The sequence below is a fragment of the Canis aureus genome, chromosome 9 (genome assembly GCF_053574225.1).
Source record: "Canis aureus isolate CA01 chromosome 9, VMU_Caureus_v.1.0, whole genome shotgun sequence".
In the NCBI taxonomy this organism is placed as follows: domain Eukaryota; kingdom Metazoa; phylum Chordata; class Mammalia; order Carnivora; family Canidae; genus Canis; species Canis aureus.
Genome location: NC_135619.1, coordinates 13628669 through 13643899, shown reverse-complemented (window position 1 = coordinate 13643899; position 15231 = coordinate 13628669). Strand labels below are relative to the sequence as shown.

General features: G+C 38.1%; 1 protein-coding gene across 18 annotated transcripts in view; it reads right to left on the bottom strand.

The window, feature by feature from the left end:
• AP4S1 (adaptor related protein complex 4 subunit sigma 1) overlaps positions 1-15231 on the bottom strand; it is an 82432-nt gene that overhangs the window by 59039 nt on the left and 8162 nt on the right. For 4 of the 18 annotated variants that reach the window (XM_077908925.1, XM_077908924.1, XM_077908922.1 and 1 more), the window contains exon 2: positions 5147-5265. The exons of the other annotated variants lie outside the window; for them this stretch is intronic. The gene's annotated coding sequence lies outside the window, so the exon portion shown is untranslated. The remainder of the gene's footprint in view (positions 1-5146; positions 5266-15231) is intronic. 18 annotated transcript variants of the gene reach the window in all.

Sequence of the window (15231 nt, the reverse complement as noted above, 5' to 3'; positions counted from 1 at the left end):
AGAGAGAAGCAGACTCTCTGCTGAATGAGGAGCCTGATGTGGGGCTCAATCCTAGGACCCTGGGATCATGACCTGAGCCAAAAGCAGATGCTTAACCAACTGAGCCACCCAGGTACCCGATTCATGGATTTTTCAAAACTCACCAAATGTACATTGAAGATTCATGTATTCATTATATTTAACTTTGACATAAAAGGAAATACTCTAGCTAATAATATATATGCTGAAGTATCTCAGGGAAGTATACTGAGATCTATAAATATACTTTGAAATGCACTCAAAAACTAGGATAAATTAACAGATAAAGAGATAGATGGTTAGATATACGATAAAGTAAGTATGCTAAAATGTTAATGGCAGCATCTAGGTGGTGAACATATTCACATTCACTGTTAAATTCTTTCAACTTTGTAGTATATTTGAAAACTACCAGAGTAAAATGCTGAGGAAAAATGCTAATTGTGGCCCACTGATTTTTAAAAAATTCATAGATTTTAGAACAGTTTTAGATTTACAGAAAAAGCTGCAAAGACAGTACACAGAATTCCTATATACCCCATACCCAGTTTCCCTTACTATTAACATCTTATGTTAGTATGGTATGTTTATTACAATGAATATTGATATAGTACATTATTATTAACTAATGTCTATATTCCCATTTCCTTACTTTTTGCCAAATGTCTTTTTTCTGTTCCAGGACCATATCTAGGATAGCACATTATATTTAATCTTCATGTCTCCTTTGAATTCTCTTGGTTCTGACAGTTTTTCACACTTTTCTTGTTTTTAATGACTTTAGCAGTTTTGAAGGATACTGGTCAGGTATTTTGTAGAATGCCCTTCCATTGGGATTTTTCTTTTTTTTTTTTAAAGATTTTATTTATTTATTCATGAAAGACACACACACACACACACACACACACACACACACAGTGGCAGAGACACAGGCAGAGGGAGAAGCAGGCTCCATGCAGGGAGCCTGATGTAGGACTGGATCCTGGGACTTGGAATTACACCCTGAGCCAAATGCAGCTGCTCAACCACTGAGCCACCCCAGCGTCCCTCTATTGGGATTTCTGTGATGTTTTAGTTATGATTAGACTGAGGTTATAGGGTTTGGGGAAGAAGACCACAGAGGTAGAAGCATATTTTCACCACAACACATGAAAGGCACATACTATCAATGTGATTTATCACTATTGAAATTGAATTTGGTCACCTGGCTGAGACAGTTTTAGCTAGGTTTGTCTACTGTAAAGTTATCCCCTCCTTTCTCTGTACTCTTTGGAGGGAAGTCATTATACGTAGCCCACATTTAAAGGGTGGGAAGTTATGTTCCATCTCCTTGAGGGAGAAGTATCTATGTAAATTATTTGGAACTCTACTGTGCAGATCTGTCTACTTATGCCCCATTATTTATTTATTCAATCACTTATTTATATCAGTAGGGACTTAAGGATAGCTTATTTTATACTTTGGGTTATAACACAATCTGACCCACTGATTTTTAATTTCAGAAGTCACTAAAGAACTGTGGCCCAAATTTTGAAAAACACTGTATTAGAGCATGAACTCATGGGTATGGTACATAATCTTATTTCAGATCTTTGCACAGTGCCTAGTACAAGATAATATCCAATAAATGTCTGTTGAATGAATGAAATAATAAACGCTTTTTTTAAGTGATAATTTTTCCTTAAAAAAAAAAAAATCAAATCAGTATTGAAACAAAGTAGACACATAAAGTACCTTGGTACCCTAACTCCTGCCCCAAAGCCTGTCAGTCTTCTCAAACATAAAACCAAGGTTTTTAAGTTTAGTCATATTCTTCTAGACTTTCTATACATTGACATGTAAATATGCATGCATGTGTAGCAACTTTATTTTTTAAAGCTAAATGTGATCGAGGGATCCCTGGGTGGCACAGCGGTTTGGCGCCTGCCTTTGGCCCAGGGCGCAATCCTGGAGACCCAGGATCGAATCCCACATCGGGCTCCCTGTGCATGGAGCCTGCTTCTCCCTCTGCCTGTGTCTCTGCCTCTCTCTATTTCTCTCTCTGTGACTATCATAAATAAATAAATAAATAAATAAATAAATAAATAAATAAATAAATAAATAAAATAAATGTGATTGAACTCTAAAAGGCCAAGAAGCAAGCCTAGTGTTTATTCTCTTCTGGTACCTTTGAATGAACCAGGTGCACTCACACAAAGTTCTGGCTGGATACTATAAAAGAGTACAGAAGAGAAGTGTTTTAGAATTCATCAGGTATGAGATTCCCTGGGTGGCTCAGCAATTTAGCGCCTGCCTTTGGCCCAGGGCGTGATCCTGGAGTCCAGGGATTGAGTCCCACATTGGGCTCCTGCATCTCCCTCTACTTGGGTCTCTGCCTTTTTCTCTGTGTGTCTCTCATGAATAAATAAATAAAATATTAAAAAAAAAAAAAGAATTCATCAGGTATATCTCCTGTTTACCCAGCCTAGTTCAGGCTTTCCCGGTCTTTGTCCCCTTGATCCAAGGCTTTGGCTCCCATTCTTTCTCTGGCCTTAGTTCTTAAAGACCTGGATTGGATTTCTGTATTCTTCCAGGACCTGACCTTTGGTATTTGCCCCCTGGCTGTAACTCCGGAAGCCTTTGGCACCCAGCCCTTTCTCTGTTAACTGGGAGTAGCAACTACCTTGCAGAGTGGTAGTGGAAGATTAAATGAGGTAAAGGATGTAATTCTTGTAAAACATTTTACACACTGACTTCTTTAATTTCCTCTCTTATTGTGTATTAAACTAGAAAGGAATGCTGCTAAGATTATAAAGAAACAGGTACATGTATACATTGTTAGTGGTCCCTTAAATTGTTACAAATTTTCTACAGTGTAACTTGATAGAATTTAACCAAAAAAATTCATGAAAATGATTCTACCATTTAACTCAAGCATTTCTGTCCTGGGATTCTATCCTACGGTATAATTTAAAATCCACATGCATGAAAATATGGATAGTAACATTATTTATAAACAATGAAAAATTAAACTCAGATATCACAAACTGAGAACTGAGTGTTAAATGAACACCACCTTGATATTTTTTAACCGTTAAAATAAATATGCAGACTATGTAGAAAAATGGGAAAATGTAGATACAACAATGTCACAAAATCAGGACACCAAATTCTATACCAACATGGATTACAATTATGTAGAAGCAAGATCTGAATAAAGATTCTAGAGACTTGACAGAAATCATTTAAGGGACTCCTGGGTGGCTCAGCGGTTGAGCCTCTGCCTTTGGCTCAGGTCGTAATCCCAGGGTCCTGGGACCGAGTCCCACAACTGGCTCCTTGCAGGGAGCCTGCTTCTCTCTCTGCCTCTGTCTTTGCCTCTCTCGTGTCTCTCATGAATAAATAAATTCTTTAAAAAAAATCATATAAAAACAAGAAATAAAACAAATAAACAAGAAGAGATTGGAAAGACGAACCTTGAAAACATGCTAACTGAAAGAAGCCAGTCACAAGGACAATATATTACATGATTCCATTTATATGAAACGTCCAAAATGGGGAAATCAAAAAACAAACAAACAAACAAACAAAAATGGGGAAATCATTTTTTTTTTAAGATTTTATTTATTCATGAGAGACACACAGAGAGAGGCAGAGACATAGACAAAGGTTGGAGGGGATGGAGGTTTGGAATCGGAGGTCTAAGAGGTATAGGGTTGTGATGATGGCTGAACAAATAAAGCCATTGAATTGTATACTCCTTTTTTTTTTTTTTTTTAAAGATTTTATGTATCTATTTAAGAGAGAGAGAGGGAAAGAGAGAGTACACAAGCCAGAATAATGATCTGGGTCAAAGGCAGACATTTATTTAACTGACTGAGCCACCCAGGTGCCCCTAAATTGTACACTTTATTTTATTTTTATTTTTTAAGATTTTATTTATTTATTTGACAGAGAGCAGAAGCAGGGGGAGTAGCAGAGGGAGAGGGATAAGCAGGTTCCCCACTGAGCAGGGAGCCCAGTGCAGGGCTTGATCCCAGGACCCTGGGACCATGATCTGAGCCGAAGGCAGATGCTTAACCAACCGAGTCACTCAGGTGCCCCAAACTGTATACTTTAAATAGGTGAATTATATGGTATGTGAATTATATCTCCATAAATCCTCTTTAAAAAAAAAGAGAGAGAAAGACCAGACAATCTGGGAGAGCTCCCAGTAGCCAAAGCTGAAGAAACAATTTGGACAACAAATAACATAGCATCAGATCATTATCCAAAGTATAAAACAAGTATACATTAGTACATAGTGATATAAGTACATGATTGAATAATAAACAGGACAGAAGAATGCCACATACAGGTTTGTCCCTGCTATCTGAAAGTAGAATGTTCCTGGGAAACTTTTACTAAGCCGAAATAGCAGTATAGGGAAGAAGCAATTATTATTAATTTATATGGGAAATTTTTTGAGCATTCTCAGAGTCAAAAAATAATCCCTCTTAGGCTTTTCTGATGCCTCAGGACACATCTTGCTAAGGGATGTACAAAGTAAATTGGGAGAAAGCACAGATGCTCAGGAACACACTTCAAAGCTCTGGCGGCTAAGCCGCGCTTAGTTCCCGGGGAAGGAGCCTGGCGGGGCCCCCTGGCTGCTGGGGGTGCGCGCTGCCTCTGTGACTGCTCACTGCAAAACAAATTTCAATGCTATTTTTGCTTTTTGCCTTTTCTCATAAAAGTGAAAATCCTCTTCAGATTTCTTTCACGTATGAAAATGGGTACTAATGGAGGTCTTTCATAAAAGCCAAAGGCTTTCAAAGAGCAGGAGAAACCTGCATATATGTTGATAGGCTCTCCTCCAGGAGGTGGAGCTTAAATTCTCCCACCCATTCATTGGAGGGTGAGCTGGACTGACTCATTCCCAAAGGACAGCATGTGGAAACCGAACCCCACAGTAGAGAAACCTGGCACACACCAGCCTACCAAGGAAGGAAGGCTAACATCATTAGTCATGACTCATGTCCCTGTGATAGGAAGTGATGAGAAAAGTACTTCATCTCTGTGGTATTCTCCCCCAAACCCACAGCCCCATTCTAATCATGTGAAAATACAGTAGACAAAAACAAATTAAGGGGCATTCTGAAAGATATCTTACCTGTATTTCCTAAAACTGTCAAGCTCATGAAATGCAAGAAAGTGTGAGAAGCTGTCAGACATCAGAGGAGATTAAGAAGATAATGGTGGCTACATGCATTGCGGTATTCAGGAGGGGATCTTGAACAGAGAAAGGACATTAATAAAAAAATTGGTGAGGGGTGCCTGTCTCTGGCTGGCTCATTTGCAAGAGAATGTGACTCTTGATCTTGGGGTTGTAAGTTTGAGCCCCACTTTGGGTATAGAGATTACTTAAAAATAAATAAAGAAACTTAAAAAACATGGTGGAACGTGAGAGTAGTCTGAGTTTAGTTAATAATAATGCTACCCATACTGGTTTTTTAGACTTGATAAATGTACCACGGTAATATGAAATGACCACATTAGGGGAGATGGGTGAAGATATTTAGAAATTCTCCATACTGTCTTTGCAACTCTTTTATAAATCTAAAATTATTCCAAATAAAAAGTTTATTTTTAAAAAATGAGAGAGGGGCACCTTGTTGGCTCAGTTGGAAGAGAACATAACATGACTCTTGATTTCTGGGTCATGAGTTCAAGCCCCACATTGGGGGTAGAGATTACTTAGATAAGGAAAAAGCTTTAAAATAAAAAAGGAGAGAGCTGTAAACATTTGTATTAAAGTGAAGAGGGTTTGTTTGTTGGCGTGTCTGAGTGTATAAGTCTATGTTGTATTGGTTATATTATTATATTTGGTTATAGTGCTTAAATACGTAAATTTAAAAAAAAAACGTAAATTTTTATTAGTATATTATAGATGTTTAGTTAAGAGGTTCATTTTTATTAACATTCCCAACAATTACACTTTAGGCTTTCTTATTCTCTTTTAGCTAAGAAGCATACTAATTTTAATAGATGAGGGGGGCAGGTGTGTGTATCAGTGTATACATTCTACAAATGGCTTACTATGCCCTACGGTCAGGCTCTGTACTGACCTGGATAACCTCTGAACTCCCAGTAATCCTTCCAAATGTGTGGTACATCACCATTTGGGAACTTTCCCTCTTTCTCCCTAGCTCAGGGTTCAGAAAAGCTTTTTCTATAAAAGCCAGGTAGTATTTTAGGTTCTGAGGCCCATATGGTCTCTTTCTCAACTAGTCTCTCTGCCCCTGCAGAATGAAAGCAGCTCATATTATATAAATATATGTAATTATATAAATAATATGTAAAGAAATGGGTGTAGCTGTGTTCCAAGAAAACTTTATTTATAAAAGAAGTCAGCAACTGGATTTAGTCTGTAGGCTGTTAGTTTGCTCTGCTCTAGACCAGTGCTTATCAAACTTAATGAGCACACAAATCCCTTGGGGAGCTTGTTAAAATATAGACTCTGATTCAGTAGGTCTGGAGCAGGACTCATACATGGAGAGGCAGAGTATTAAAAGACCTATTAAAATACACACCTACAAGGTCACAAAGTTCACCTTTCTCGATATCAAGTCAGACCAAATAACATGAGCTGAGTGCTTACTAGGTACAAGACAGCAAGGGAACAGAGTAAATAGAAACACAGATGTTATGGATAATTTCTTTCATTTGGTCATGGGTCTTAATCCACAGAACGCTGGATGCGAGGGCAAGCTGTCCTGAAATGTCATCTCACAGATCCTCAGGTTCGTTCAGGTGATTCGGCTGGCTGGGGGGCAGCCCCATCCCTCATGGCTCCAGCTGGTCTCTCTCAAAGTTGTACATGTATTGGAATACAATGATATTTTCAGGAAGCAGAGAGCCATTCTTTTGTTAAGAATTTACTAGAAGCTGACTAGAATATTTCATTTAACCTCAAGAAATTACAATAATGCATTTAGACCTTTATGTTATACCATACAGAGAAATTAACTCAAAATAGATCACAGACCTAAATAAAAGGGGTAAACCCATAAAACTTTTAATTTTATAAAAAAACAATTTATTTTGGAACGCCTGGGTGGCTCAGCAATTGGGTGTCTGCCTTCTGCCCAGGGCGTGATCCTGGAGTCCCGGGATCGTGTCCTGCATCGGGCTCCCTGCATGAAGCCTACTTCTCCCTCTGCCTGTGTTTCTGCCCCACCCCCCTCTGTGTCTCTCAGGAATAAATGAATAAAATCTTTTTAAAAAGTTTTTTTAAGGAGGCTCCATGCTCAGTGTGGGGTCTGAACTTAGGACCCTGAGATCAAGAGGTCAAATGCTCTACCAAATGAGCCAGCCATGTGTCCTAAATCTATAAAACTTTTAGAAGAAACAGATTTAAAACCAAAAGCACAATCTGCAACAGAAAAAAACTGATAAACTGGATTTTATCAGACTAGAAAACCCATACTTCAAAAGACATCATGAAGAAAATGAAAAGTCACAGACAGGGAGAAATTATTTGCAAATCATACATCTGATAAAGGACTTGTATCTAGAATATATGAAAGACTACTTCATAGGAAGACAACAACACAATTTAAAACATGGACAATGGATTTGAAAGTACATGTGAACAAAGAGAATATATGAATTCCTACTAAGCACATGAAAAAATGTCCAACATCATTAATCCTTAGAAAAATTCAAGAGAAAACCACAAGATACCACTTCACACCCACTTGAGTGGCTAAAATCAAAAAGGGAGAAAATAGGGGCGCCTGGGTGGCTCAGTCAGTTAAGAATCATGATCTCAAGGTAGTGGAATCAAGCCCAACATCTGGCTCTGTGCTGGCCATATATTCTGCTAAGGGTTCTCTCTCTCTCTCTCTCTCCCTCTGCCCCTCCTGCTCAGCTCTACCTTTCTCTCTCTCAAATAAAGAAATAAACCTTTTTCTTTTCTTTTTTTTTTTTTTTTAAGGGAGAAAATAACAAGTGCTGACCAGGATGTGGAGACACTGGAACCCCCATGCAATGTTGGTAGGAAAGTAACTGTTCTGACATTCTGGAAAACAATTTGGCAATTTCTTAAAAATTTACATAAATTTACCATATTATCCCCCCATTCTACTTTTAAGTATAAGCTCAAGAGAAATGAAACCATGTCCAAAAAAGACTTGTACATGAATGTTCATAGCAGCATTATTCGTAATAGCCAAAAAATGGAAACAACCCAAATGTCCATCAGCTGATGAATGGATAAACAAAATATGCTATATCTACATACAATGGAAAACTACCCAGGGATAAAAGGGAACAAAATATTTCTACATGCTATGAAAAGGATGAGACTTGAAAACACCAAGTAAAAGAAGCCAGATGCAAATTACTACCTATTGTATGATTCCATTAACCTGAAATGTCCAGAAAAGACAAAACTACATAGATAGAAAGTATATTAGTGGTCGATTAGGGTCGAGAGAGATTTAGGGGAAAATGGGGATGGGTTTTTTTTTTTGGCGATGATGAAAATCTTTGAGGTGCCAAGGTGGTGCAGTTAAGCCTCCAAATTTCGGTTTCAGCTCAGATCGTGATCTCAGTTGCATGAGGTGACATTTCTAAATGCCATACTTCTTTAAAACAAGTACTGTTTAAAAATAAATAAATAAATAAATAAAACAAGTACTGTTTTCAAAGTGGATAAGTTAAAAAAAAACAAAAAAACAAAGTGGATAAGTTGACAGCATCTAATCAGTATGGACTAAACACCGGAAACATGGAAATAGCAACTGCAAGATTCTACTTGTCACATCACATTGATTCATTCTATAGGCCTCTAAATTATCTAGCTGTTTCTGAATGTCTTCACCCTTAAATGAGAGGAAATACTGTCCGGTAGCAGATTTTCACCCAAGTTAGAGCATTTCCCTCAGAGTTTGTAATATATATTCTTTCTTTATAAACTAAAACAGTTTGTTTCTTTGCTTCAGATTTACTGGAATTCTTCAGTGATTCAGTTTTCTCATCTGTTAACTGAGAATAATGACAACTGCCTCACAAACTTACTGTGAGGATGAAATGAGATAAAGGAAATGTCCAACACTCAACAGAGCTCTCCTTTTCCTTCCTCATCCTCCGCCCCAGTGTAGGTGAGATACTCTGCCCAACAGATTCCTGCTACTTTAGTTTTAAGACAATTGGCTTCGGGATACCTGTCACCCACTCTGCCTTTCTTTTCTTCTTTTCTTTTCTTTTCTTTTCTTTTCTTTTCTTTTCTTTTCTTTTCTTTTTTTTCTTTTCTTTCTTTTTTCTCTTTTCTTTTCCTTTCCTTTTCTTTTCTTTCTTTTTCTTTCTTTCTTTCTTTCTTTCTTTCTTTCTTTCTTTCTTTGTTTTTCTTTCTCTTTCTTCTTTCCTTCTTTCTTTTCTTTTTTTTAAGATTTATTTATTTATTCATGATAGACATAGAGAGAGAGAGAGAGAGAGAGAGAGAGAGAGGCAGAGACAAAGGCAAAGGGAGAAGGGAAAAGCAGGCTCCATGCAGGGAGCCCGATGTGGGACTCGATCCCGGGACTCCAGGATCGCACCCTAGGCCAAAGGCAGGCGCTAAACCACTGAGCCACCCAGGGATCCCCCCACTCTACCTTTCTTTCCATCCATCCTCACCGCCCCCAATCTCTCTCTCCAAATCTGTTCTTTGTTTCAGAATACATTTTCAGTTGCTTTACCTGAGACTTTTACTTTCTGTTGAATCTGTGGCCACTCAAGAAATATTTCAACTACATTTGATTAATTTGGCATTTAACACATTTACATGTGTGCTGCTTTAAACGCGGTTTTAAAATAGTTAAGGGGTGCCTGGGTAGCTGAGTTGGTTAAGCATTTAACTCTTGATTTCACTTCAGGTCATGATTTCAGGGTCATGAGGTCGAGCTTAAGATTCTGTCACTGAGGGATGCCTGGGTGGCCCAGCAGTTGAGCAACTGACTGACTCAGGGTGTGATCCCAGGGTCTGGGGATCAAGTCCCACATCTGGCCCCATGCAGAGAGCCTGCTTCTCCCTCTGCCTGTGTCTCTCCCTCCCTCTGTGTGTCTCTCATGAATAAAATAAAAATCTTAAAAAAAAAAAAAAGATTCTCTCATTGAACTTAAGATTCTCTCTCCTTCTCCCTCTGCCCCTCCCTCCCCCCTCCCTCCCTCCCTCAATAAATAAATAAATAAATAAAATATTTAAACATTTTATTTTTTATTTTTATCTTTATTTTTTAAACATTTTAAAATACTAAGTTTCTAAGTGCCTGGCTAGCTCAAGAGCATGCAACTCTTGATCATGGAACTCTTGATCATGGGGTTGTAAGATCAAGCCCCACGTTGGGTATAGAGATTACTTAAAAATAAAATCTTTTAAAAAAATAAAATGTTAAATTTCAATCAAATTCAGGATCTATGGAAATCCTATTTCTGTGGAAAAGTACTTTAAGAATAAACCTTAATACTCTAGTCTGTCATTTTTCTAGGAATATATCTGAAAAATTTCTAAAGCTTCACGTGACTCTAAAATCTTGATCTAAAGCCATTTTGGGAAATTGATCAAAAAGTCTCATCAAGGGCAGCCTGGGTGGCTCAGTAGTTTGGCGCCACCTTCAGTCTAGGGCCTGGTCCTGGGGACCAGGGATCAAGACCCATGTCGGGCTCCCTGCATGGAGCCTGTTTCTCCCTCTGCCTGTGTCTCCGCCTTTCTCTCTCTCTCTCTCTCTCTCTTTCTGTCTCTCATCAATAAGTAAATAAAATCTTTTTAAAAAAAAGTCTCATCAGGGATCCCTGGGTGGCGCAGTGGTTTGGCGCCTGCCTTTGGCCCAGGGCGCAATCCTGGAGACCCGGGATCGAATCCCACGTCGGGCTCTCGGTGCATGGAGCCTGCTTCTCCCTCTGCCTGTGTCTCTGCCTCTCTCTCTCTCTCTCTCTTTCTGTCTCTCATCAATAAGTAAATAAAATCTTTTTAAAAAAAAGTCTCATCAGGGATCCCTGGGTGGCGCCTGCCTTTGGCCCAGGGCGCGATCCTGGAGACCCGGGATCGAATCCCACGTCGGGCTCCCGGTGCATGGAGCCTGCTTCTCCCTCTGCCTGTGTCTCTGCCTCTCTCTCGTTCTCTCTGCGACTATCATAAATAAATAAAAATTAAAAAAAAAAAGTCTCATCAATTATACTTATCACCGGGAGAACTGAATAATGTATAGAATTGTAGAATCACTATGTTGTACACCTAACAGCAATGTAACATTATATGTCAACTATACTTCAATAACAAAAATTCAAAAAAAGGCTTATCAAATTCTGGTCCAAGACACAAGTTCAAATAAGTGTGGTCATTTGTAACTTTAAAACATATATAAATACATCAGAGACAGCCTAAAGTTTTACTTAAAAGGACAGATACCGTATTTTTGGAGATGTTCAGGTATCAGACTTCCTATCCTAAATCAGGGTGAACTGAAGAATTTTCTTTTTTTTTTTTTAAGATTTTATTATATTCATTCATGAGAGACACACAGAGAAAGGCAGAGACATAGGCAGAAGGAGAAGCAGGCTCCATGGAGTGAGCCCAATGTGGGACTCGATCCCAGGACCCTGGGATCATGACCTGAGCTAAAGGCAGACACTCAAACATTGAACCACCCAGGTATCCCAAACTGAGGAATTTTTAAAGGTCTTTACAGAAATGTGATTCAGGTAGGGGGAGAAAAGTCATATTTCAAAAACTGAGGATGAGGAATTTATATACTATAAATAGACCATTACACTGTCTGAAAATACTTGTTTTATTTTTATTCATTAGTCATCTGTGTGTGTGTGTGTTTGTGTGTGTGTGTGTATGTGTAGTGGGGGATGGAGGGATTGAGAATAGATTCTCCATCAGTCATCTGCCAGAGAAGTATTGACTACCAAGTCTGGTGGTGGTGGGAGGTGTGTACAGTTTAAAGATACAAATTGGAGTTCACAGGAGCCTGTTGTTGCTGTTGTTGATATTTACCCTCCACTTTAGGATAGAGAAGCTGCTTTGGGGCAAATAATGGCACTCAACCTTCCCATTACACCAACGGAGATAACAATATGTATCTTTTGAAATCAAAACAAAGTTTTTTCTTCTAAAATTATCTTTCTTCTATTTGGTTTTATATCAAGGATAATTTATTTTGAAATGTAAAATAATATTAAAATATGGAATTACATTTTACTCTGACACAACATGGGCATAGATTAGAAACAGTGAAGAAATACCCCTTTGTGGGTAATCTTACTTTTAATTGTTCAGTTAAAATTAGCCACACAAATTAAATACTTGTGCTTAATGACTAAATATCTTCATCAAATTTTTGGGCTAATAAAGACATCCAGTATCTTAGAGAAGAGTGATCCTGGAGCAGAGATGTAGCAGTTTCATGGCTAGGATACTTTCTATTCTGATGTTATAAGGTATCAATAAGGAGGAACTCCAGAAGATAAGTAGGATTACTATATATTACTTTCCATTCCTATAAAACGGTCAGTTAAGTTTCCCCCTCAAATTGTAAATATTTCAAACTAGATATTCTGGATTCTAATAAATTTAACTTCTGTATTTCTTAAGTTAGATAGATCTGGTTAATTTTTGCTGGGCATCTGATTTCCAGTGAGAACTGTGAAAGTCATATTAAGCCAGATTTTTCTTACACATTTGTTCTTCTGAAGAGTAGTCATCTAAGCTTCGCATTAGGATTTGAGTGACAGGCCCGTGAGTGCTCTTAAAGGGTCAAGTGCAATGTTAATCAAATCAAACTAAAGCAATTTGGAATTAAAATTTGATTTGCTAGGGTACCTGGGTGGCTCAGTTGGTTAGGCATCTGCCTTCATCTCAAGTAATAATCTGGGGTCCTGTGACTGAGCCCTGAGTCGGGCTCTGTGCTTAGCATGGAGTCTGCTTCTCCCCCTGGCTTATGCACTCTCTCTCTCTCTCTAATAAATGCATAAAATCTTTAAAAAATTTTTGATTTGCTGGTGGTTCCTAGTTTTTTGTGTCAAATAAAGAAGAAACAAAACGTCACTGGGATGCAAGGGAATCTCACTTTACACAAAATACATCTCTGAAAAGTTGACTATAAGTTGAATTTAAATACAATACTGGAATTATGGAAAATGTTTCTAAAAAATAATCACTCCATAATTTATCTGCAACTAATTTGTTTCAATATTGTAAAATTTTTTTACGCTAATGCTCACATTATTTAGGAAAAATTAATTGCTATGATAATTTTTTCCTAAAAAGTATATACAAGAAAATCATACTATGAAACTACAGCAATGTATTAAAGCTCCTATTTTAAGAGCTTCTTAATTAAATAAAAGTATGTCCTGAGTTAAAATCAAGCATAGTAAAAGCTACATCAATATTTTCAGGGCCTAAAGATATTACTTGGAAAATTATGGCTCCAATAACAATTTTTTTTTGCAGATCATCACTCTAAAGAGATGAAGCAGTGAAATATAAAAATTACTGTATCAAACTTCAGTTTGGGGATCAGCTGACTTACCCAACAGGATCTTTTTTGTTAATGACATGGCCACCACTAACGCTAATTCAAATGAGTAATTAATAACTCCCAATGTTTGATGGTAGCCATGAAAGGCTTTCTTGAAAGCTGTATCCTGAAAGGCAGTATATGGTCTTTGGAATATGATGTGAACATGACCCGACACACCAACTCCTGAAGAGAGATAATAACAGTAGAAAACACTAACAGTACTTACGAGACACCCAGGTGCTGTTTGGAACATTTTGCTTACATTCATTTAATCCTCATAATAGTTCTATGAGTTGGAGATTTTTTTATCCTCACTTTATAGACGTGAAAACTTAAGTCACTTGCCAAAGGTCACCCAATGCCGGATAGCCTGACTCGGGAGTCTTTCTCTCATGCACTGCACCTTTACCTCCGGGTTTGCCTCATGACTCCAGTAATGCAGTGATGGCTATAATGTGACATTATATGTTCTCATTCATTTGGGGAATATAAATAATAGTGAAAGGGAATTGAAGGGAAGGGAGAAAAAATGGGTAGGAAATATCAGAAAGGGAGACAGAACATGAAAACTCCTAACTCTGGGAAACAAACTAGGGGTGGTGGAAGGGGAGGAGGGCGGGGGCTGGGGGTGAATGGGTGACAGGCACTGAGGGGGGCACTTGACGGGATGAGCACTGGGTGTTACTCTGTATGTTGGCAAATTGAACACCAATAAAAAATAAATTTATTATTAAAAAAATATGATCAGGGAAGCACAATTTCATTCCTCATTCACTAGTGGAAATCTAGCTCGAGCCAGTTGTACCCCAGTACGAAAGCTTTTATTGGCTAACATGCATATTCTGGTATTTTCTTTTCTTTTTCCTTTTTTTTTTTTTTTTTTAGATTTTATTTATTTATTCATGAGAGACACAGAGAGAGGCAGAGACACAGGCAGAGGGAGAAGCAGGCTCCATGCAGGGAGCCCGACGTGGGACTCCATTCCGGGTCTCCAGGATCACACCCTGAGCTGAAGGCAGGCGCTAAACCACTGAGCCACCCGGGCTGCCCATATTCTGGTATTTTCAAACTGACTCTGGAACATGTTACAAAAGGGGCAATTCTAACAGATTGCTTACTTTTAGTTGATCTCAACATAGAGCCTAAAATGCTTCAGAAATGACCCAATCAGATTATTTGAAAATTTAGGACAGTAGAACTCATATTATTACATTTACAACAGCGTGCTTAACATTTGTAATTGGACCTAAACTTCCAAAATTCCTACATCTGATTTGCTCTCTTAGTGAGTTCAGCTAATCTCCCTTTCTACTTCCAATAAATAAAACATACCCGGCAAATGCTGTCCACGGCAAGTTTGCAGGCATGTATCTGAATTTAGAATCATTCTCCTTCAGATCAAATGTCAGGGTAAATACAGGGCTTTTCAGGTGGCCTGCTTGGCTGCCCTTTGCCCACAAGCACCTTTTGCTTTTCTGAACTTCACAATAAAGTGTAGCAACATGTTATAGCTCCCGCTCAAAATGTAAATAAGATATAAAGTTGTCAGACAAGAGCTGGCCCAAAAGTTGCACAAAACATATTCATACTTAAATTTACACTCATTTTTATCTCATGATCTTTGAAAAGCAAAAATGTCTCAAATAGTAGTGGTCAAATAAAACTATTTCAATAGCAGGTTGTA